The sequence below is a fragment of the Cibotium barometz genome, chromosome 6 (genome assembly GCF_041138505.1).
Source record: "Cibotium barometz isolate CiBa-2024 chromosome 6, ASM4113850v1, whole genome shotgun sequence".
In the NCBI taxonomy this organism is placed as follows: Eukaryota; Viridiplantae; Streptophyta; class Polypodiopsida; order Cyatheales; family Cibotiaceae; genus Cibotium; species Cibotium barometz.
The window spans coordinates 1,377,670-1,399,662 of NC_141051.1; the positions used below are offsets into that span (position 1 = coordinate 1,377,670).

At 50.0% G+C, this 21,993-nt stretch overlaps 1 protein-coding gene across 1 annotated transcript in view; it reads left to right on the forward strand.

Moving 5' to 3' along the window:
- LOC147637327 (Translin family protein) overlaps positions 1-21,993 on the forward strand; it is an 86,405-nt gene that overhangs the window by 40,690 nt on the left and 23,722 nt on the right. The window lies entirely within an intron of this gene.

Below are 21,993 nucleotides of genomic sequence, written 5' to 3' on the forward strand. Positions count from 1 at the left end.
TTCCTAGAATAAGATTCCGGTTGCAGAAAAGTTTCTACCATTGGTAGAGTTTGCATACAACACAGTGCATGCCTCCATGGGAAAGGCTCTGTTTGAAATTGTTTATGGCAACGTGATATTGCTGCCCGTCCTACGCGCTAAGAATGTGATCTTTGTAGTTGATAAGTATGTCAGAGATACCTGCTATTTACAGGTTCCAAGGACGGGAGATATTTCCATTGCATCATGCATCTCTGCCTATTTGAAACTGTTTTTTGCCCGACTTGTTTTCGTGTGAATGCTTACTATGATGTGTCCAGTTTACGGGCAGGGGACGCCCACCCGTGAGCCGTGTGAATGTCCAGTATTCTGACATGGTTTGTGGCAAGTGAACAGGTGGTAAGTTGTTTATTATTGTAAAGGTTTTATAACCTTAATAGTGCACACTTATTAAAGTTCGGCATCGGTCACTGGCTTAGTGCTTGGGGCCCTTGGTTAAGAGTGTGGCCAGCCCAAACTGTGGTGGGCACACACACATGGCCTCCTAATTGTGTGGACACTTAAAGGAGGTGCCCACCATTAATTATAGTGGGCTGTGCCACATGGCACAAGGGGCTTGGACCCCTCCACCTCCTCTCCCCCATTCTTCTCCACCTCTTTCCGCTTTTCCTTCTCCTAGAAGGTGGTGCCCATCTCTCCCTTGCTCTCTTCCCTTTTTCTGCTGGTTGACTGCTCCCTACAGTACCTTCAGTACGTGCTGCACCTGCAGAACCTGTTGTACTTGCAGCACCTTCAATACCTGCAGCACGTGCTGAAACTTTAGCACCTGTTGCACCTGCAGGACCTGCTGCACCCTCAGTACCTCCTGTACATGCAGTACCGTCTGTACCTACAGTACCAGCTGTACCTGCTGTGTACCTGTTGCTGCGGGCACCTGCTGTACCACATGTACCAGCTACCGTACCTGCTGAAAACCTAACTGTACCAGCTGTACATGCTGAAAACTGTACTCATGGTTGTACCTGCTGAAACCCTAATAGTACCAGCTTGTATACCGGATCTTCTACAAGTACCTTTTCGTGTACTTGTAAAGTGTGAGCACCTGTTTGTGTGCCTACACTTGGGAGGACCAAGCCCGTTCCTCTACGAGTTGTGCAAGCCAGGCTCTAGTATGAGAGCGCCTGTTCGTGCGTGGTCTCGGAACGACAGTTTCATGTTCACACAACTCAAGGTGTATGAGGAGTCGGGGCTGTATTGACTCATTCGACGAGTCTGGCTTCGACATTCTTCACCCGGCAAATACTTGTTTGGGTAACATGCCTTCATATTATGCATTGCATGGATTATCTCTACACAAATAAAATACTCCAATAATATACTTCAGTATTGAGGGGGGGGGGGTCGGCCTGTTCGCGGCCCCAATGGTGTTGTACTGTGCAGTGCTTCTCTTTTGCAGACACGAGACGGTGCCCAAGGACGTGCACACCTAGTCGCTGTAGTTGCACTTTCCGTATAGTTAGAGGGGGGAGTACATGTCCAAGGAGTGTAATGCATACTTGTCGGAAAGAAGCATTCAACGTCAGTGTACCGTGCCTTACACACCTCAGCAAAATTGTGTATCTGAGAGGAAAAATAGGTCTCTCATGGAGATGGCACGATGTATGGGCAAGGGCCAGCACGTGCCTCACAAGTTTTGGATGGAAGGTGTCATGTGTGCAACCTATGTTCTTAACAGTTGTCCAACAAGAGCCTTGCAGACCACCATCACTCCTTATGAAGCTTGGCATGATAGGAAGCCATCAGTGGCTCATATGCGTGTATTTGGATGCTTCGTTTATCCTCTTGTGCTTGAGCAACATCACACAAAGCTTGATGATAAGGCAATGAAATGCATTTTTGTGGGCTACATCTCAAAGAGCAAAGGGTATCGTCTATACCATCCGGCCTCACATGCTGTTAATCAGCCCATAACAGCTGATTTTTTGATGATAAGGCAATGAAATGCATTTTTGTGGGCTACATCTCAAAGAGCAAAGGGTATCGTCTATACCATCCGGCCTCACATGCTGTTAATCAGCCCATAACAGCTGAAAATCAGCAGCCAGACATGCTTAATGTTGAGCCCATTGGTCAGGCAGATGCTGATGATACAGTGGTAGAGGCAAGGACAGCCATGCATGAAGCATGAAGCTAAAGCAGTTTTACCTCGTTGGCTGTTGCAAACCTTATGGGACAGTCATGTTGAGGCTCCTCCTATGTCGTCTAAGCTCTATCAGGTATATCTCGAGACATCTTTGGTCCTGATATTGCATCACCCGTGCTACTGGCCTGAACCCCCGCCTCAACAGGCATTGAAATCTCCCCCATTTCTCATAATACTATGGGCATCTGAACATATAGTGAGCCTCGTCCTCTACCTCCCCTATGGTGCATACTCTGCATATCTGCTTCTCTTTTGGGGGTAGAAAGAAAGAAAGAAAGAAAGATTTTATTAACGTCTTCCAAAAGACCGAACTCGGCCTATGAGACAAATCGGAGTACATGTATGGGGTATCCTCTGTCATCCCAACAAAATGAAAAAGTACTGAATAAAAAAGCTGAATCTGGGTGTGTAGGGGATGGAGCTCTATTACTAGGAGAATGCAAAGCTATATGCATGGAGTATACAATCATGATATGCAACCTAGCTAGCTCCATCCTGTACCATACTGGGGGTATAAAATGGTATACATCAGTGAAGGGGGTGTCCACAGCTCTCTGAAGAACATGCCTGGGTGTGCTCTGAAGCGAGCCAGTCGCTCCTCACCCTCTCTATGAAACTGAGCTCTGATCTCTGTCATCTCTCTCTGGTATAGGCGTGGTGTCCGAAAGCCAGGTGTCCTCTGTCTCCTGCGGGCTCTAAGTGTCTCTGCTCTCTGGAGAGTAATTCCCTGCCGTGTAGGGGCTGGGAGGGGTATGGATCTCTGAAAAAATGTAGTAATCTGTGTCTGTCGTCCCCCCTCTGGAGCTGTCTGAGCCTGTAATAATGTCTCTCTGTGGCGCTGTATGTCTAGAATGTAGCTCCCCAATATGCGCTGGTCTGCTGCCTCAAAGATCTGGCGTAGGGAATGTGGCTCTCTGAATAAAATGGGATATCTCTCTCTGATGGCTGTATATGCTCTGCATCTGCATACATAATGCTCCTCACTCTCCACCTCCTCTCTGCACAATCTGCATACCCTCTCCTCTCGGGGGATCCGTGCTGCTCTGCCAGTCTCAATCTCCAATCGGTGTGATGAAACTCTGAGCTGACCAATAGCCACTCGGGAGCCGTGTGGTAAAAAGCCCTCCATGTATCTAGGCCTCTCTATAAATCCATCATCAGTGATACTCATGAGTGATCTCTGTAGTATAGCATCTTCGGTGGAAGAGGCTGTGTAGGCGATATCCATGTCTCTCGTGTATAGAGCTGCCATAGATCCTGTCTCAATACTCTGTTCCTCTCACTATGAGAGAGACGGATATGTGGTGCATCCCTGTCATACTGGAATGGTGGTAGATGATCCATGTCTAGGCCATGCTGTGAGAACCAATGTGTGACCTGTGCATACCATGATCCTCTGTCTCCTGCCTCAGCCAACTGTCTAGATGCCTGAAAAGCTCTGTATGATAATCTGTCCTGTGGCATCTCTCTGAATCTGTCTAGCAGGCATATAGTCTGAAATATGGCCTCTACCATCATAGGAGAGAGAGAGAGAGAGAGAGAGAGATTAAGCGTCTACTAAAGACCCAATTGGCCTATGGGACCAAAGTGATACAATAATGTCCATGGCATATCTCATCATGGAATGGAAAATTAAATAGAAACAAAAACATAGCTATTTCAATAGGATGATACAAAGGTATCCATGGAAAATCATCATGGAATACCAGGAACATAGAAACATGAGAGGAGCATTAGTCTCTAGTAGATGGTATACCACACTCCAAAATATCAAGCATGGGGCTAATGAGTATGGCCGAGAGGTCTCCCTCATCTACGTTATGTGGAAAGGTAGCTCGATGGTGGTGGAGCATGTCTTGGATCTCGAGTTGATGAGGGGATCGTGGCTGGTGTCTAGGGGGTTGGGGGCGTCGGGCACGCTGGAATGCGGAGGCCCGGTCGGAGGTAACTCCTCTCGGGCGAGGTAGGTCCGGAGTAGCCCGAGGTGGGTCCACAAGATCACTGTATGGGTGTCCTCCACCTCCTGGGTCCAGAAGAAATTGGTGATGGTTGGCTGGCGACGAGGGAGGGGTCGGGGTGATTGTGGCCGAAGCTCTCTCAAGTGATTGTCCCCGAAGAGCCCTAGGCAACGTTGGTCCAGGAAGTCAATGATTTTGGCGAGTGGACCAAATCCCTCACGAAACAGTCAGTGAAACCTCCCGTAGATCTCATATTATAATGGGCAACGACATATGTAATGCTCCTATGTCTCAACCTCTGTGTGGCATAATCGGAAGATCCTCTCTTCTCTGGGTCTCCATATGAGCTCCCCGGCTCTGAAGACGTGCTCAACTCGACCTGTCTCCACTCTGAGGTGGTGGAATGAAACCCGCATTTGGCCAATTGCAATCCGCATGGCATGGTATATGTGGACATTGAGGTAGCTAGGCTACTGGATGAATCCATTCTCAGTGAGCCTGAGGAAGTGATCTCTGTAGAAGTGCATCTTTGTTAGGAGCTCCGAAGGTGTGATCCATGTGCAATGGGTGTAGAGGGAGAGAAGATCTAATCGGATAACCCAGCTGGTATCCTCATGAGAGATCCGGAGAAAAGGGGAGTCCGAACTATACTAAAGGGGTGGTAGACGGTCCATGTGGAGCCCATATACTGAGAACCAAGTGGAAACTAAGCATAGTTGCAATGAAACGCGTTTCATTCCATCTGAATGAAACGAAACGTTTCATTGGAATGAAACGCGTTTCTTTCATGCTCTGCCTGGGAAAACGTACGTTTTTCAACGTTTTCTATCCAGAGAGCACGCTTTTCGAAAAAAAACGTCTACAGGCGACTGGGAAAGTGATTGAAGGAGCTCCTGCCTTGCACATCATTCATGCATGATTGCATCTATCAGGCTTCAGCATGCTTTACTTTGTGTATTTCAAACTTCAGTTTACTTTTTTTGTATCAGCTCAGGATTCAAACTTTTTGTGGTCACTTTGAGTGCCATTATTGAGTAGTTGCCATTATTGATGATGAAATCCAGATCTTGATTCTTGATGTTGCCAATTTATTTATGCCAATTGGTCAGTGACTCAGTTGGGTGCCCATTGTAACTGGGTCACCCAGATTCTTTAGTTTTAGCTTGTAAACATGTTTTAATGTGTAAATGATGCATGTTTAATATTGTTTTGCAGAGAAGGCAACATATTTTTAACATATTATAAACCTGTATATAAATTTTGAGGCGTGTACCCTCCCTTTTTGTATGAATGAAACTTCTGGAAAATGAATGAAACGTTTATGAAACACGTTTCATGAATGAAACTTCTGGAAAATGAATGAAACGTTTATGAAACACGTTTCATGAAACGCCTGGTAACTATGAAACTAAGGCATACCATACTCCAGAGTGGCCCTCAAGTGCTAGCTGTCTCGAGGACTCCAGGGCAATGCTCGGATACTTGTGGGGATCCATGTGATTGATGCGATGGAGGTGTGTGATTGTCTGGACGAGTGCATCCAGTACCATTGGGGCTGCAACAAACTCTACCTGGATAATTTGGTATGGGATTGATGGTTTGCTGTGGATCATACGGGAGAACATCGTGACCTGGGGCCCCGCCAATCCTCATCGGATAAATGTGGCTCCCAAAAGGATGCTCCATACATCAAGGTTGGTGTGACGAGGGTGTCAAAGAGCGAACCCTTCGTCCTGGGCTCCTGGAAATGTGACTGGAAGCATTGCCGCTCAAGTAAGCTCAATGTTGCATATCCCCGTGTCACTCTGGCATGTGCTGCGGCGGGAAGCATGGTGAAGTGTGGGCCACTGAAAGTGACACCAAGTAGACATAGGATGAGACAATCTCCACAGGATCCCCTCTATATGTGAAGCTCAATCTGGATATGAAGGGGCGGGAAGTATTGAAGAACATTACCTTGGTTTTACCAAGGTTAACAGAGAAGTCCCGCTGAGTGCAAAAGTCTTGTAAGGCATCCAACTGTCTCGGAAGCCCCTTGGCTGAATTTGAGAGGACGACGATGTCATCTGCATAAAGTAGTATGGGGATCAGTATGCTTGCCAGTGTGGGACCAGCCCCGCCTAATCCGTCAATGAAGCTCGAGATCTATCAATGTAGAGGCTGAAAAGAGTGGGTAAAAGAGGGCAACCCTGTTTCACCCCAATAGTCTCCTGCGATGTACCTCTTGGGGCTCTCACTCGTCCGGTGACGGACTCATAGAGGGCGATGATGCTTCAAACCATGTTATCTCCTGATGGTGTAGGAGGCGGGCTCGGGGTACAATATTCAAAGCTTTGTGGAAATCCACAAAGCAGTAGTAAATCCTTTGATGTCATGCTCTACCCTCCACGATAATGGCATGGAAGGTGAAGATGTGGCCAAGGGTAGAGTAGCTCCTCTGAAAGCTTGCTTGTCCTGAGGCTTTGCATCCCTGTCTCTCTACAAATGAACTGAGCTCCACCTCTAGCACTGTCATGTGCACAGTGTGTATCTACCGTGTGCTACACGCACACAAGACTAGTTTCAAGGCTTGGGGAAGCTTGGAGCTAGGCAGGCTGATTGACGAGTTGAGTTAGGGATATACTAACGAGCGGGCACCCAAGTATGGACGGGCGGGCGCCTAAGTGTGGACACCCGATGACCGGCCAAGAGCCTATAAAAGGGTGGCCAAGGTTGGTTATTGAGATATAAAGAGTCACGCGAGTTTGTGAGAGCTCTATGGTCTTGGAGCCTGGATCTAGTGTAGACGTGCACTTGCTTTATGCAGCCGAGGCTGCCAGCAATCTCGAGGCCCGTGAGGGCAGCTTCGTGGCGGTATGGGACGTCGCCAAGAGAGGAGATTGGTCGGTACGTCAACCTAGTTAGCTCAGCTCGTGGCTCGGTGGGGACAGCCAAGACTGTGGGCTCGCCCACGGCTGTCATGGTTGGGAGGTGAGTCAGGCCTGCACCCCCTCTCAAATCCCCACGGATCTCCTTGTGATCGTTCTTGAACGAGACTCGAATCCTGCAAACAAACGAAGAAACAAACAAGGGGGTGCAGGCTTGACTCACCACCCAACCATGACAGCCGTGGGCAAGCCCACAGTCTTGGCTGTCCCCACTGAGCCACGAGCTGAGCTAACTAGGATGACGTACCGACCAATCTCCTCCTCCTGACGTCCCATACTGCCACGAAGCTGCCCTCGCGGGCCTCGAGATTGCTGCCGGTCTCGGCTGCATAAAGCAGGTGCACGTCTGCACTAGATCCAGGCTCCAAGACCATAGAGCTCTCACAAACTCGCGAGACTTAGATCCAGGCTTAGGGTTGAGTTCCTTTCACCAAAGCAAAGCTTTGCCGGACAGGAAACCTGCTACTAACTGGATCTTTTTTCCATCATCATATGGATGAAACTGAAAGTGAACTTGCCACTTATGTAGCCACGTGTCCACGATCTCCTTGGTACGCTGCTTTTGGTCGCCCCCGAACGGTTCCGGAGTAATGTTGGGGCCTAAAGCAAAAGCCAAGGTATCCATATCCGAGAAAGTAGAGAGGGTAGTGGTCAATAGAGCGATGGAGTTCTGCAAAGCTTGCATCTGGGCTACGATTTGTGCCTGACGTTCCATCGAAGAAGCTTGGAGAGCTACTTTGAACTCTTGGAAATCTGATTTTGACACAAAATCGTCAAAAAGATCGGTATCGCCTTCCGTAGCCGGCAAGCCTTCGCGTTCCACAAGGGGCTCCAACTCTGATTCTTGGGTCGACATCGTGAAGAGGGTAAGCGGAGAGAAAATTCGATCTTTGCACAATGAAAGTGCAAGGGAACTTAAGAGCTTGAGAGCTTGAAAACTTGAGACATGTGCGGCAAGAAGCCCACTTAAGGGGGTTTATAAAGGTTTCTACAAAAACTAAAAGCCCCCAAAAGCTATGTTTGGCTTTTGCTTTTGTGTGTTTATATATATATATATATATATATGGATATATATATATATATATATGGATATATATATTCTATATTCTTAAAAAAAAAAACACTTTTAAACCTTGGAGGAGGGGTTTGTAAACTTTAAAAGAAAAAAATTTAACTAAAAAAGCGAAAGCCCCAAAAAAGGCGTATGCTTTCCTTGTTTTTTTTCTCTCTTTCCTCTTGGATTAACCCTGCCGGTTGAAGCATGCCGTCGATTAAAGTTGCCGGCGCTTGCTTGCGCACAGTTGGTCTGTGCCTCCCTCGCGTAAGTCTGGCCACAAGGCCGCCTACGTAGGCCTGGCCTGGGCACCAGCGCACCTGGCCTAGGCGCTGCATAAGCTTGCTGGCCGCCTGGCTCTGTTGCTGGCTGGCTGTGTACAGAGCCTGGCTGCCTGCGTACAGAGCCCGCCTGCGCACAAGTCTTGCACACGTTTGTGTGCACATATGTATACTTGGCCGACTGCACTCCATAGGTGCGCTTGCCAGCCTGTGCACCAGCGCCTGTTCACATGCGCCGGAGCATGTTAAACAGCCTGCTAGCGACTGCACAAGAATACACGCCCTGACTGCGCGTACAAGTGCTAAACAACCCAGCCGTTGACCGTCTCTCTCTCTCTCGTTCACGTTCAACCAAAAGCAACGAACATGCTTTTTTTTGTTTTCTGTTTCTCTCACTGCTGAAACTGTTTATACAGTTCAAAGCCATCTTCCTCTTCTTTGCAAAGCAAACGACCCTACCATCTACCATCCCCATCAACATGGGTTTTTTGATGAAGAAAAAACACATACTGAATCTGAAAACCACAATATGCACAGAAAAAACAGCAAGCTTTTTAACACATACCTTTCTTCGACCTCATCTTCTCTACCTACCGACTTGCTCGATCACGAGGCATGCTCTGATACCACTGTCAAATCCCCACGGATCTCCTCGTGATCGTTCTTGGTACGTGACTCGAAACCTGCAAACAAACGAACAAACAAACAAGGGGGTGCAGGCTTGACTCACCTCCCAACCATGACAGCCGTAGGCAAGCCCACAGACTTGGCTGTCCCCACCGAGCCACGAGCTGAGCTAACTAGGTTGACGTACCGACCAATCTCCTCCTCGCGACGTCCCATACCGCTGCGAAGCTGCCCTCGCGGGCCTCGAGATTGCTGCCGGCCTCGGCTGCGTAAAGCAGGTGCACGTCTGCACTAGTTCCAGGCTCCAAGACCATAGAGCTCTCACAAACTCGCGAGACTCTCTATATCCCAATAACTAACCTTGGCCACCCTTTTATAGGCTCTTGGCCGGTCATCGGGCGTCCACACTTGGGCGCCCGCCCGTCCATACTTGGGTGCCCGCCCGTTAGTATATCCCTAACTCAGCTTGTCAATCATCCTGCCTAGCTCCAAGCTTTCCCAAGTTTCGAAACTAGTCTTGCGTGCGTGTAGCACACGGTAGATACATACTGTGCACATGACATACTCCCCTTCCTCTAAGAGCTCACTCCTGAGCTCACTAAAAAGCCAGGGTAGTCTCTCTGAAGAGTAGTCAATGTCTCCCATGTAGCGTCCTCCTCAACACGGTCCTTCCACTTGATCTTGTATTCCGTGATAAGTGTACTACGCAGTCTTCAAATCCCCACGGATCTCCTCGTGATTGTTCTTGGTACGAGACTTGAAACCTGCAAACAAACGAACAAACAAACAAGGGGGTGCAGGCCTAACTCACCTCCCAACCATGACAGCCGTGGGCAAGCCCACAGACTTGGTTGTCCCCACTGAGCCACGAGCTGAGCTAACTAGGTTGATGCACCGACCAATCTCCTCCTCGCGACGTCCCATACCGCCACGAAGTTGCCCTCGCGGGCCTCGAGATTGCTGCCGGCCTCGGTTGCGTAAAGCAGGTGCACATCTGCACCAGATCCAGGCTCCAAGACCATAGAGCTCTCACAAACTTGCGAGACTCTCTATATCCCAGTAACTAACCTTGGCCACCCTTTTATAGGCTCTTGGCCGGTCATCGGGCGTCCACACTTGGGCGTCCACCCGTCCATACTTGGGTGCCCGCCCGTTAGTATATCCCTAACTCAGCTCGTCAATCAGCCTGCCTAGCTCCAAGCTTCCTTAAGCCTCGAAACTAGTCTTGCGTGCGTGTAGCACACGGTAGATACACACTGTGCACATGACATATTCCCCTTTCTCTAAGAGCTCACTCCTGAGCTCACTAAAAAGCCAGGGTAATCTCTCTGAAGAGTAGTCAATGTCTCCCATGTAGCGTCCTCCTCTCAACACGGTCCTTCCACTTGATCTTGTATTCCGTGATAAGCGTATTACGCAGTCTTCTTTCACGAAATCCAAGAATCTTTTCAGGTTCGTGCGGAACAAACGTCATGTCCTCGACATCTATAATTTCTAGTAACTAACTGATCTGTTCCACCTAGTACTTCCTTAAGTCTACTGACATGAAATACAGGATGAACTTTCACATGAGAAGGAAAATCCAATTCATATGCAACTGAACCAATCCGTCGTGTAACACGAAACGGTCCACAGTATCTAGGGGATAATTTCGGAGGTCGACTTGTCCATAAAGTCTCGGAATCTTTCGGAACTCGCAAATACACCATCGTTCCTTCAGAGAACTCTCTGGGTGAACGATGTCTATTAGAATAAAAGCTGTCTCGATCTTGAGCACTTCTAATAGATTCCTTCGCAACTTGTAACATTTCCTGTATATCTTGCAAAAAATTACGTGCTGCATCATGCTGAAGTCCTGAGAATCCTATTGTAACAGGTGATCTAGGTTGAAAACCATACATAAGCATGAAAGGACTAAAACCTGTACTCGTATGCTTAATACTGTTATATGCAAATTCTAACATAGGAAGATAATCTTCCCATGAGCTCTGTCTTTTGGATACATATGCTCGAAGCATATCCTCCAAAATCTGATTCACTCTTTCAGTCTGGCCATCAGATTGAGGATGATCAGAGGAACTCAAATTCAAAGTTGCTTTCAACTTCTCAAAAACAAGTTTCCAAAAATCACTCGTAAACTTAGAGTCCCTATCACTGACTATGTCCTGCGGTAACCCGTACAGTCTAAACAATTGCTCGATAAACTGCCGAGCTAATTGCGTAGCTGTAATAGTCTTCCGGGTCGGTAAAAATCTAGCCATTTTTGTCAAGCGATCTACCATAACCCAAAGAGAATCGTGGCCTTGATGTGTTCTTGGCAATCTGGTTATAAAATCCATGGAAATACTTTCCCATTTATTACCTGGGATTTGCAAAGGATGCAACAACCCAGCCTGTCTAAAGCGTTCAGCTTTATTTGCCCGACAAATTTGACACTTGAGAACATAATCTTCTACATACCCTTTCATCTTTGGCCAATAAAAAGTGTGTTTCACTAACGATAGTGTCCTGTTTACCCCAGGGTGTCCAGCAGAAGGGGCGTTGCGACACTCCTTAAGAATCTTGGACCTAATGTCTGGGATCTGTGGTACACAAATTTTGTCATTACGGAATAGTAAACCATTCCGAATCATCCACTGGCCTCCTGTAGCCTGAATGGTAGAGTGCTCAATCATCGAGTCTTGGTCAATCACAATGAGCTCCCGTCCTGGATCTTTTGCCAAAATGGACCAAAATAACTATCAGTCCTGCAAAGCCCTCTCAATGACTGAAATAAGTTAGTAGAAATCTCGGTGAACAACAAAGTATTCACCTCTCTTATTCGACTAAGCGCACCTGCAACACTATTCATGGATAATCAGGGATTGGTTAGTGCTCGCTGAAGCTCCCGTCGCCCCTGCCCGTGGTTCTGCATCGCGTTTGTCGCCCCCACCTACCTGCTCGCCCTCCCGCCTGCCCATCGTTCCTTCCCCCCCTCCGCCTTCATTGCCCGCCGCGGGGTTTTCTCTAGCCCCCCTCGCCTGCTTCCGCTGTTGCCCCCCCCCCCCCCCCCCCCCCCGTTTTTTTCTGCTCCGCTTCGCTTCCTCTCCTCGCGCCTCCCCCTTGTCTTCGCGCCCCCACTCTGCTGCGCCTCATCCTCCCCCATCCGCTTGCTTCCTCCACTTTCCAGTTGCGCGCAGCACCCGCCTTCCCCCTTTTTTGGGGTTTTTTTTTCTTTTTTATCATTCGCCTTCTCCTTCTAGCTTCCGCCCCCCACCCTTGGGGTTTTGTTTCTCTTTTTCGCTCCGTATCCCGCCTCTCTGTGTGCAGTTCGTTTCCAGCAGGTTTCCGCCTTCGCCGCAGCTTCAGACTCTGATGGAGGCTCCTCCTGCCCCGCCTCAGAGGGACTCATCCGCAGCCCCCTCGCCCGCCCCCGAGGTCACCCCCATCAGGCTTTCTCTTTCGCCGGAAGAGGAAGCGAGCCTCACCGCAGAGGTGGAACGCCTCCAGGCTCACTCCACCATCTGCCGTATAGTCGGCACTCGCCCCAGCAGAGGGGAGATCAGGGATCTTCTTCAGGCCCGCCTTCTTGCACATGTGGGCAAGATCCTGGATGTACAGCTTCTGGGCCGGGGACATTATCAGATCGAGTTCGAGGCCGCCCAGAGCGTTGCCAAGGTCCTTGCCATGAGTCCCCTTGACATCAGGGGTGCTCGGGCTTTCTTCAGACCTTGGCAGCATGGATTTGACCCAGCAGCGGCGGAGCAGGGAGAGCGCCTCTTCCATGTTACAGTTTGTTTCCCTGGTCTCCGCCGGGAGTATCTTCCGCTCCTCTCCAGGCTCGGAGCATTGGTGGGCTCGGTACTAGAGACGGGCCCCTCAGTTGCTTCAGTGGTGGCCAGAGCAGCGGGGCTACCTTCGGTCAGAGTGTTGCTGTCCGACATCTCCTCCCTTCCTAAGGTCATTCAGCTACCTAGGATAGGGGGGGGGTGGATAGATCAGAGAGTGGAGTTCTCGGGGCTCCCGAACCAGTGCTTCATTTGCAGGCAGGTCGGTCATCTGGCCAAGGCCTGCCCTCGCAGGAGACCTCGACCCGCACCACAGCAGCAGGCTACTGATGGCCCGCCCACAGATTCGGCTCGGCAGGCTGCCTTCGGGACACCTGCTCAAGCCACAGAGACCTCGGAGTGGCAGCCTGGACAGGGGCGCCGCTGAGGGAGACAGCCACAGCAGCACGCCCAGAGACCGCTGCAGCAGCAGCCACAGTCTCAGCCTCACTGGGTTCCCGTGAGGAACAGCTTTGCTCCCCTACAGGAGGAGACCCCTGCAGCGACTGAGGACCAGGAGATGCCAGCTCCCCCTCCTTCACCCCCCCCACCCCCGTCCCCTCCCTCCGCCTCGCTTCCACCATCGCCTCCTCCCGCCTCCGCTCCGGCTTCGGCAGCGGCTCCCTCTCCACCTCCCTCTCCTCCCCCTCCTCTCCCTCCGCCCGCCTCACCTTCCCGGGAGGCCCTGGCAGTTCCCTGGCGCTCACCTGCAGTCCGGAGAGCGCTGAGCACTGACCTCGCTCGAGCATCACAGAGGAGACCTATGCCGATTAGGGCCTCACGGATTTCATCTATCCGCAGTCGGCTGAGTCGCCTTGGCATTAGACAACGCTCGGAGGCTTTTGATTATACTTTCACACAGCTTTTTGGAGCAGAGGGCCCCCATGAGCCAGCACCCATTCGCGTTCATGTAGTGATACCTCCGGCCCGCGGGGAGGAGGCACTAGACTCAGCGGTGGCCTTCCCGTTCCCTCTTTGTGGACCTTGTGACCGGGAGTGGACTCTAGAGCTCGCTCTCAGCACTTTGAAGACTCAGGCAGTTGAGTTTTCGCACCACACGAGCGATCTGGAGGTGACAGATGTGATAGGCCGACTTTGGGAGTTGGCTCATTTTTTCTTGGATCCCGGGAGTGTGGATACCTCAGGGATTCGTCATTTGGTCGTGCGCATAGTGGCAGACTTGGCACGCGACCCTGGATATGTTAGTATACACGAGGTTGCTCTGTCAGAGCAGGAGGCAGTCGCCATGGGCCACAGCCACTGGCGCCTGATCCGGGATTCTTGCAGTACACCGGGTGGGCAGATTCGCAGCCGTTCGGATGGGGACTACTCTCCATCCAAGCCGCTTGCGAAGGCCCGCCGTACGGCTGAGACAGCATCCACCTCAGCAGGGCATCCATGAGGATCATCTCATGGAATGTACAGGGCCTTGGCGGAGCACACTTTATACGCTATCGAGGCTGCTTGAGGCAGGAGCTTCAGAGATGCTTGGTTGGTGGCAGCATTGATATTTTGATGATGCAGGAGCACCACTTGGGTGAGAGCAGGATCCGGAGATATGGTTCGGTGATGCCTGGTAGATGGGACACTTTGTGGTCTGCAGGGTTTGGTCCTTTGGGTGGACAGGGAGGAGTATGCATGGTTATTGCAGATGTATGGCGGCAGGCCATTGTGGATCGAGGGATCATTGTGCCTGGTAGAGCACAGTATGTCATTCTGAGGATGCACGATCAGCTATTGGGTGTGCTCAACATCTATGCGCCCAATCTTGCTAGTGCCAGAGCAGAGTTCTGGACTGAGGTTACAGATGCATTGCCAGAGGCCGCACATTGGTGTGTTGGGGGAGACTTCAACATGCTTGAGGACTCGGCAGATAGGGTGGGAGGCAGTCATGTTACAGTGCATGGCACGGAGCTTGCAGCTTGGGACCGGTTTTGCATGTGACTGAGGATCACTGATGCATGGCAGCATGGGGCTTTCTCCCGGTCTCAGGACAGTCTTAGTTTCTCTCGGTCGGATCGCCGGCAGGGAGGGACTAATCTATCACGGATTGATCGCTTTTATGTGGGCGACTGGTTAGGGGAGTGAGGGGGCTCCGTCGGCATTCTCGCTGGCACCTCATTTTCAGATCATGCGCTAGTTATATTGGCATTGGAGGAGGGGACCCGGGAGCCCAGCTTGCAGTTGAGGATCCTAGAGAGGGTACTTACAGATCCCAGTCTCGCCGAGGACATTGAGAGGATCTGGCATGATAGCCAGTGCTCTGACCAGGATGCAGCGGGCCAGTGTGCCCAGGGACTCATTGATCTTAGCTCTTTTCTACACGCTGCAGCTTTGACACGACTGGGAGAGATTCGCGAGCGGGAGCAACGGCTGAGACGCAGCCTTGCTTCGCTACAGCGCCTTCAGGAGCAGCAGCCTGCATGTGAGTGGGTGGCGTCCCAATTGAGCCAGGCACGCCAGGAGGTTAGAGAGGTAGAGGAGCAGAGACATGAGTTTTACTATCGTCGTCAGGCCTCTCAGTGGACGCAGCTTGGTGATAGAGTGACTGGAGAGTTTTTTGAGATCACTGGACCCCGTCATGCGCGAGCAGGAGTCCGCCAGCTGGGTAGACCGGATGGATCGGTAGCTACTCAACTCGGGGAGATCAGAGCCATTGCTACTGCATTTTATAGTGACCTGCTTTCAGCGGAGCCAGCCACTGAGGATCGAGATGTTTGCAGACAGACTGTGTGGGCCCATGTGCAGAGGAGGGTCACAGACCATATGCGTACGGTTTTAGGTGCGCCTCTGTCAGAGATTGAGCTTGCCGAGGCCTTGAGGGTCCTGCCGTGACATAGTTGCCCAGGGGAGGACGGACTGACGCCGGCCTTTTTTATGCGCTATTGGGACCTTTTGGGGCCAGGCCTCCGCAGGGGCTTTCAGCATGTTTTGGACACTGGGGTGATGCCGCAGAGCTTTTCAGAGGGCTTGATCTATCTTATCCCCAAGGGGGAGGGAGTATCAGATGACATTCGGCATTGGAGGCCTATTACGATCCTCAACACTGTCTACAAGGTCTTGGCAAAGGCCTTGAGTTTGAGGATCCAGCCCTTCTTGGGGGAGTTGATTCATGCTACTCAGACAGGATTTGTCAAGGAGCGCAGTATCCTTGACAACATCTTTACTTTCTGGGAGGCGACGGCCCGAGCTAGATTTCTTGGCGAGGACTTGGTCGTGATGCTTCTCGATTTTGAGAAGGCATACGATAGAGTTGATTGGGGGTTCTTAGAGGGCACTATGCTTCGCCTGGGCTTTGAGCCAGGATGGATCAGAGGGGTGGCAGCTCTGTATTCCACAGCTCGCAGCCAGGTGCTGATTGCAGGAGGACGGGGGCCGAGTTTTGAGCTGACCAGATCAGTCCGTCAGGGGTGTCCTCTCGCCCCTTTCCTTTTTCTCTTCTTTGCGGAGGCTATGAGTATGTATTTGACGGCAGAAGAGGTTGGTTTGAGAGGATTGCAGCTCCCAGTCCGGGGGGAGGACCTGCTTGATGCTGAGTTTGCAGACGACACGGGCTTATTCTTGCATGGCCATGAGGCCAATCTTATTCGGGCTGAGCAGTCGCTCCAGGTTTTTAGTGCAGCTTCGGGAGCACTGATCAATTGGCGCAAGACAGTGGCCTTTTGGATCAGTAGTGCTCCCACTCCGGCATGGAGCCCGGACCCCGGTTTTAGATGGATTCCTCCAGGCACAGCAGTGCGGTATTTGGGATGCCAGATTGGCCTTGATTTGTCACCTGAGCAGCAGATTGCCCCGCTTCTTCTGAGCATTCGGAAGAAGCTATTGTATTGGAGTACAGCTCGACTATCCTTGGCTGGGAGGGTGGTGGTGGCAAATCAGGTGCTATTAGCGACCATGTGGTACATTACGTCTTGCTGGATTTTCTCGAGCTCTTGCATCAGCCAGGTACAGAGGCTGATCAGGAACTTTCTGTGGTCCGGGAGGGACGGTCAGCCAGCTCGGGCAAAGGTTGCATGGGCAGTTATTACACTTCCGCTGGCTCAGGGCGGTTTAGGCATTATAGATCCAGTCGATCAGAGTAGAGCCTTATTGGGGAAGCTTATTGTTCGGGGGTTGCTTCCAGGCGCTGAGCCTTGGAAAGAGCTTCTCTTGCAGCGACTACAGGCTCGGGCGCCCCCAGCAGGGGGTACTTGGGCACCAGAGATTCGCTGGATCTTCATAGAGATGAGGAGGACAGGCCTCAGTAGAGGATGGGAGGACAGATTTGCTTTGAGCATCCTGAGAGCTTGGGAGCTGCTGAGACCGGGGCTCTCTCAGCGGCCTCCTTCTTGTGTTGAGGAGCGGGCCCGACAGCCGCTCATCTGGAGCCCAGCGGTTCGCACGGAGCAGGGTCATATGCTGGGTTCTCGGCCTCGTCTAGCCTGGGGACCTTTAGCGGCAGGCCCAGCTCGTAGTTTTGGAGACTGGCAGGCTTTCTGCAGTCTACCAGAGGAGATCCAGGTGGAGAGGCTGAGTCACTTCAGAGGGGGTTTGATTATGAGGGATGATATACAGGAGGCACTCACAGAGGAGTGGTTCACGCCTCTCGAGCCAGTGGCCCCACGGTGGATGGGAGCCTTTACACAGTTGGAGATCCTGATTGCTGTCAGAGCTAGCATTGAGGATGGCAGATGCCTCTACTATGAGATCCAGGATGAGGGCAGACTCCAGAGAGTGGAGGTGGAGTCGCCTTTGGCTGCAGAGTGCACCTTTCAGAGGATTCGGGTAGTGGCCGCCGCTTCTCGGAAGTGGCATATTGACCCCGACCCTGCTGATGTGCTCCCGGATTGGCGCATATGGGCATATGCAGCGCGCCCCTTGGCCCGGCTACAGTGGGACCCCGGGGAGTACGAGTGGCATGATCCTTATGCATCCCTTGAGGCCACAGAGATCACCTTTTTCCAGTATACTGTTCGGTTGGGGCGGCATATTTTGACGGCGAGGAGGACGGTTTCTCTAGCGGCAGCGGGGCATTGGCAACTACAGGGACTCTCACAGGAGTTCCTTGAGGATTTCTGGGCTCGGCTCTGGGCTAGTCGGCAGGCCCGCAGGATCTCGGCTTTTCAGTGGCTGGTCGCCCACAGGGGCTCAGCAGTTGGCACTTGGCTTGTTTACAGCGGTCTTCCGGCGGCCTGCGTCCGATGCGGCCACCCTATGGAGACACAGAGACATTGCCTTTGGGACTGCACTCAGGCACATCAGATTTGGCTGCGGATGCTGCGTATTCTGGCCCCCCTCTCTTCAGAGGGTATGTTTACATGGGGTGCCGCTGCTTGGTCGACTTCGTCAGGGCCTGCTATGGGCTATGAGATGGAGCAGGACAGTCAGGCCATCAGATTTATTAGGGGCCAGCCTCGCCTGGTTCCGGCATCGGATTTCTCGTCTGCCAGCTGGACACAGGAGAGGGATTTACGATGGGAGCTCCTCAGCAGCCTCACCATCTGGTTCACCTGGAGGGCCCGGTGCTTTACGGCCTTTGAGGGGAGATTGGAGCCACCAGCAGAGACTGTACGGGGGATTTGGCAGGAGTTGATTCACACCCTGCGAGGACAGTACGACCGCATCCGGGGAGACTCGGATGAGGCGATCTTACGGCGCCAGGCCTTTCACACCACTTGGCGCTGTGGCCCTTTCTACACCTTACACACGGGATCCCCCCGCTGGCACTACAGGCCACCTGTTTGGCTTTTTCCCCCCTCTATTGTATGATTTAGCCGCTCAGTTCTTTGTACTGATGCTTGTATTCTGCAGCACCTAGGGAGAGTCTCCCAGGCTGCCATGATGTATTCGCTGCTCTATCTCTCTTAGGAGCAGGAGAGATCTTTTGTAGCCCTACGGGCGTTTTTATATAACTAATGAAAGGATCTTTTCTCGGAAAAAAAAAACACTATTCATGGACCCTTTCCGATAACGGATCTCAAAATCAAAATCTTGCATTAACTCCGCCCAACGAGCTTCTTGGAGCCATATAAATAATGTCTCTAAACCTTGAGAGCATGAATCACAGCATAAAGCTCTTTCGCAAGGGTTGGCCAACGAGATTGAGTGTCGTCTAGCTTTTTACTTTCAAAAGCAACGGGTCTACCATCTTGAAATAGAGTAGCCCCGATAGCATAGTCACTGGCATCAGTTTCAAGAACATAAGGCCGACTAGGATCGGGTAATGCTAAGATAGGTGCTTCCTTGACTTTATCTTTCAAAAGTCTGAAGGCCATATCCAAATCGTTATTCCAAGTGATAGGCTGATTTGACTTACGTCCACGACCTTTCAATAAGTCGGTCATCAGTATTGTCAGCTGAGAGTACTCCCGTAGAGATTTCCGAAGAAAAACAACAAAACCGAGAAAAGAACGAAGTTTTTTCATTGTTCGTGGTATAGGCCAGCCCAGAACCTTCTGAACTTGGTCATCGTCAATGCTCAATCCATCTCTAGTGATCTTGTGTCCCAAGTAAATGATGTCGGTCATAAAGAACTCACATTTAGTTAACTTAGCATATTGTCGATTCTGTCTTAAAATAGATAAGACAATCGTGAGGTGTCTGACATGATCCTCAAGAGTACGACTATATATCAAAATATCATCCAAGAACACCACCACAAATTTTCCAAATGTTCACGAAAAAGATCGTTCATCATTTGCTCGAAAGCAGCTGGAGCATTGGTTAATCCAAAAGGTAATACCAGTACCTCGTAATGGCCATACCTAGTCCGAAAGGCGGTTCTTTCGACATGCCTTTCATGAATACGTATCTGGTGATAGCCAGTACGTAAATCTATCTTCGTGAAATATTTCGCTCTTGCTAACCGGTCAGTCAGGTCATCTGATCTAGGGAGAGGAGAACGGTTCTTAATGGTCAGCTTGTTTAATCTCTTGTAATCTATACACATTCTACAAGTATTGTCCCTTTTCTCCTAAGCAACACAGGTGCAGTCCAAGGTGATTTACTTGGACGGATCTGGCCCATCTGCAAATAATCTTGGAGTTGTTTAGCCAACTCATCTTCCTCAGCTTGGCTCATCCTGTAAGGTGGAATACTGACAAGATGAGCACCAGGAATCAAGTCAATACGATGATCTTCTGCCCGTTCAGTTGGTAAACCCGATGGCAGTTCCTTAGGAAATACATCTTGAAACGAATCAAGTATCTTCTGTAATTCTTTGCTTTCAAATACACTTAATTCATTTATATCCATGGAAGGTATGAGAGAGGAAGAAAGTGGAATCAATACACAATGGAAAGCGATATACAAAGAAGAATCCATTATATTTCCAAAATTAATGGTATTTACAAGAGGTCCCTGCGAGGGATGAATATAATCACCTAAAATACTATACTGGGTGTCCCTATGCTGAAAAGAAAAAATATGACTAGACCAATCTATCTCGACTTGAAGAGTCTTAAACCACTCAATCCCTAATAACAAGTCTACATTCTCTAGGTGCATTACATAGCATTCCAGAGTATCTTTGTAGTCCTGAATCTGGATTGGAAGCATCTCCACCTTTCGATCCCATACTTGTCTTCCTGCAGGTAGGCGTACCTCATAGGTATGATCGCTGTGTGTCGTATCAAGACTCAATTTCTGCACAAGTTTGTAGTTAACAAAGTTGTGTGAGCTGCCAGGGTCTAGAAGAATGTGAATCTTATGGCCATTCACTTCTCCATAAACTCGGAGAAGATCATGCAAGCCAAATACTTTAGAATTGAACAGGCAATCAGAACAAGTACTAGGACGAGAAAGTCCAGTAATTGACGTACCTGTCAAAGACAACTGGCTAGCTGTCTTTGGCTTGGGTCTTGCGTTTGTCTTGGCACACTTTTGCTTTGGGCACTCGTTACGCATGTGTTCTTTTTCTTCGCAGATAGAACGTCGTCTTCCTTCTTGAGCTTTAAAGCCCTAAGGAGTCGTTTCTTCTTCGCTGGTGTTGAACTTGAATTCTTCGAAGGTTGGTCCGAAGACTTTCCTTCAGTTGTGTTAGCCATAGGTGCAGAGAACTTTCTTTTATGCTTGTTTCCCTGCTCGGTAACGGGTTTTGACTTGGAAGAGACCATTGTATCATCATAGATACGAGCTGAATGAATAGCCTCGTCCAATGTTTTACATTTGTTATTTTTAACCTGTAATCGGTACGAGTCTGGTAAACCTGCTATACGAAAAATCCCAAAAGAGTAGTAGGATCCATCTTTGTAACTTTCATCTGCAAGTCTCGAAACTTCTGGAGGTAGACCTCATAAGTGAGGTGCTGCGAGGTCATGGTCAAAGCTGAAAACCGAGCAACATCATCATAATCATTCTCTTTCTCTCAAGGAATTCTTTCTTAAAGACGTCTTCGAATTGTGCCCAAGTCGTTGGCTTAGGGTTGAGTTCCTTCCACCAAAGCAAAGCTTTGCCGGACAGGAAACCTGCTGCTAACTGGATCTTCTTTCCATCATCATATGGATGAAACGGAAAGTGAACTTGCCACTTATGTAGCCACGTGTCCACTATCTCCTTGGTGTGCTGCTTTTGCTCGTCCCCAAACGGTTCCGGAGTAATGTTGGGGCCTAAAGCAGAAGCCAAGGTATCGATACCCGAGAGAGTAGAGAGGGTAGTGGTCAATAGAGCGATGGAGTTCTGTAAAGCTTGCATCTGGGCTGCGATTTGTGCCTGACGTTCCGTCGAAGAAGCTTCGAGAGCTACTTTGAACACTTGGAAATCTGATTTTGACACAAAATCGTCAAAAAGATCAGCATCGGTACCTTCTGTAGCCGGCAAGCCTTCACGTTCCACAAGGGGCTCCAACTCCGATTCTTGGGTCGACATCGTGAAGAGGGTAAGTGGAGAGAAAATTTGATCTTTGCACAACAAAAGTGCGAGTGAACTTGAGAGCTTGAGAGCTTGAAAACTTGAGAGATGTGTGGAAAGAAGCCCACTTAAGGGGGCTTATAAAGGTTTCTAAAAAAACTAAAAGCTCCCAAAAGGTATGTTTGGCTGTGAACGAGAGAGAGAGAGAGAGAGAGAGAGAGAGAGAGAGAGAGAGAGAAATGAAATGAAATGATATATTAACGTCTTCAAAAGGCCAAAATGACCTATGAGACCAAAAAGGTTACAACAATTGGTGGATCTGATACAATGTC